Genomic DNA, 3,169 nt, shown 5'->3' with positions numbered 1-3,169 from the left:
TTTCTTTCTTTCTTTCTTTCTTTCTTTCTTTCTTTCTTTCTTTCTTTTCTTCTTTCCTTCCTTCCTTTTCCCCTTCCTTCATTCCTTCCTTCCTTCTTTCAAATAAAAGAAGACAAAAATTCCAATTTTAAGGCATTTAGAAGCACTTCTGTACTGAAATTATTTCAAAAATTTAGGCATAGTCATGAAAATTCTTATCAATTTGGAATGAAGCCTGGAATAACTCAGTTGTATGAACTTAGTGCTCAGAAGTTTTATTTAGATAATGGAGGGCATAGCTAAGTTAGAGTTAAAGCTATCCAAGTACTACAAGTTAATAATCCAGATGTAGTCAAAATTAGAGAAGGACAAAAGGAAACCTGTTTATCCAAATGAGGTCACGACATTTTGGCACTGGTTTACTTTTGGCTCCACATAATTATTCAGTGTCCAGAATGCTGTGAGGCCCAGAGAAGACAAAGGGAGTGGTAAGAGACAGCCCTGGACCTGGAGGTAGGAAGGGCAGAGTTCAAATCAGGCCTCAGACATTTAACTAGCTATGTGACCCTGTTGGCCTCAGTTTCTTTATCTTCAAAATGGAAATAGTAAAAGGACTCACCTCCCAGGGTTGCTGTGAGGCCAAAATGAGATAATATTTACTAAATGCTTTATAAACCTTACAGCGAGCGCTATGTAACTTCCAGTTATAATAATGATGAATTGAGAAATATATGACAGAATTTTTCCACTTTCACCTAGATCTAGCACCACACAGATACAGCCTATGTGTAGGCTGGGAAACAGGAAATGAATGTGAGTTGGCAGAAAATAGATGGATGATCAGGTCACGTGTGGGTAGCCTCATTCCCTCTCCTCCTCAATCTCCTTTCTGCTTTGTAGCTCGGAGAGAGTGAAAGGAGATTCAATGATCAGAGAATCTCTCAAGTGTTGTTTAACTTGATAAGAAAACATTCCTCACTCCTGCACTTCCCCTTTGGGCAAGAGGGAAAAGCAGGAAGTGATGATGGATTGGCAAGTGGGAAAATGTCTTCCCTTCTAGAGGGATGTAAGGGGAGGAGAAAGATACAAATTGAGTTCACGCATTTCTCTTGGTCGCTAGCTCATCGTCCCCCTGGCCTGTCCCAGTGCCACTCACGTCTTCCTTCAGCTGAGTACTCTGGTTCCATTCTCATTCTCAGCTTCTCCATCCCGTGTTTCTCCTCACCTGAGAATACTTGTAAGCCAGGAAGGGTCCCGGGTGGCATTCCTTCATTCTTAAGCTTTCCACCTGCTTAAGCTTTCCAGGTTTTTCTGCAGAAATGTTTTTGCTTTCTCTGGATAGGGTCTTTAAGGTCACCCTAAACTTTGAGGACACTGGGGAATGATGACACCTTAGCTTGTTAATTCTGCATGGGAATGAATCTAGGAGAGGTAATGGAACACCATGAGACAAAGTGATTTTAAATGTCACGAGAGTGATTTTTATTCCTTAATTTCTACTTTTCTAGAGCTGTGGCTTGGTTCTATTTTTCAGTTCAGGGAATTTTTTTCTTCCCAGTAGCCCAATGATAGTGAAACCTTTTGAAAATCAGATATAAAGAAATACACAGAAGAGGGGACCGTGTGAGAGTTAAAAGGAATGTTGCTGGGCATTCATCAAGGCGCAAAAACACTTTAGGCATGAGGAGAAACCTGATTTCAAGCCTGTCTATATTTGTACTTGATACAAACCATTCTGGACAGATTTTCTACTTAAACCTTCCAAGGAATGAATCTTCTACTGATCTCCCTTCATCCCAGAGCTCATCAAAATTGCCTAACTAAGGGTAATTGTGAAAAAGGAACTTAGATCATTGTTTCCTCTCACTCACCCTGGAAAAAAGTCATTTTTGTGGGACTCGAAAAATACATTGAAGACGGGGTGTCAGTGTGGTATAGTAGAAAGAGCACTTCTCAGAACCATTGGGGTCAAATCCTGGAGCTGGTGCTTATGAGATGTCATCTTTTCAGTAAGTAGCTTGTGCCCTCTGAGCCCCAGTTTCAATATTTTAGAATGAAAATAATGCTTACACCATTTACCTCACAGGATTTCTGTGAGGGTTGCGTTCGTATAAATAAAGTGTTTTGTTACTACAAAGGGTCTCACGCTACAGTGTGAATTATTTTTTCTTCCCCACTTCCTCTCCCATGCAGTTATAAACTACATAAATTCTGGGAAGAAAGCCTATTCAAACTTTTGATCTCGAGTACATTCAGTGTTCTACATACAGCAGATGCTTAATAAATGCTTGTTGAATTGATTGAAATGATCAGAATCAGGCTGTATGAAGTAACTGGGGGGAAATTGATGTTTTGCCCAACTCAAGCATTTTGAAGAGTATATTATGAAAGAGCAATTATGTTATGCACCAAGAGTCCCTCTGAAGAAATAAAAAATGACACACCTATTCAGGATGACCCGGTTCCATGTAGAAATAAAATCAACGAATTTTTCTTTAAACCTTGCACATTTTACGGCCTCTCTCTCCTCCTCCTGAGAGTAGTAAATCCTTTATTGTCAAGCAGCTCCGTTGCCAAAAGGGAAAATTCTAATGAGATTTTGGAAGTTAAATGAGAAAAGGTTCACGGTTTTGAAAGAAAGGGGCCCACTTGTTGTGGAGTGTAATTTACTCAAAGGCTGATGCGGTGACCTTCCTTTTACACAAACGCTTCCAAGCACCTTAATAACCCTTGAGTAAATTAGCGAAGGGAAGCCAACATTCCCCCATTACAATCAAATCTGCCAGCATTCTTGGCAAAGTCAAATCTTCTTATAAAAAGGATTTGGATTATTTCAAATGTCTCTGGGCTAGAGACAAAATGTGAGAACAATAAGGCAGAAAATGCAATTTTCACTAACTTAATCATTTAAATCATCATTTCAAGATTTTAATAATAGAAAGAATTTATTATCCTCTAATCTCTCATACCTCTTTAGATACTAGAAGATAATATGGGCCTAAGATCCATGTCCAATGATGGCCCAGTCCTAGTAATATAGACAGGGGACCCATGGGATGTTTGTTCCTGGAAGTGCACGATGACACATTATGGAGGGGCCCAGCTCTCGGCTTCATTCCATGCACAGGAATTCTGTGATTCTTTCATGTACACTCACTGCATGGTTAAGAGGGGCCTTCTGATGGGCTGC

Source organism: Vombatus ursinus, unplaced genomic scaffold, assembly GCF_900497805.2.
Source record: "Vombatus ursinus unplaced genomic scaffold, bare-nosed wombat genome assembly UNPS02010461.1, whole genome shotgun sequence".
NCBI classification, from domain to species: domain Eukaryota; kingdom Metazoa; phylum Chordata; class Mammalia; order Diprotodontia; family Vombatidae; genus Vombatus; species Vombatus ursinus.
This window is presented reverse-complemented; position numbering follows the sequence as displayed.